The following is a 256-nucleotide window of genomic DNA, read 5'->3' on the forward strand; positions in this document are numbered from 1 at the left end:
GGTCAACTTTGCTGTTCATCCTTTTGGGGTCGATAAATTAAGTACCAGTTAAGCACTGGGGTCGATGTAATCAACTATCCCCCCCCCTCCAAATTTCAGGCCTTGCGCCTATTGTAGAAAGGATTATTATTATTATTATTATTATTATGGTTGTTAAGGCGACGAGCTGGCAGAATCGTTAGCACGCTGGACGAAATGCTTAGCGGTATTTCACCTGTCGCTACATTCTGAGTTCAAATTCTGCTGAGGTCGACTT

The sequence above is a fragment of the Octopus bimaculoides genome, chromosome 24 (genome assembly GCF_001194135.2).
Source record: "Octopus bimaculoides isolate UCB-OBI-ISO-001 chromosome 24, ASM119413v2, whole genome shotgun sequence".
Classification (NCBI taxonomy): Eukaryota; Metazoa; Mollusca; class Cephalopoda; order Octopoda; family Octopodidae; genus Octopus; species Octopus bimaculoides.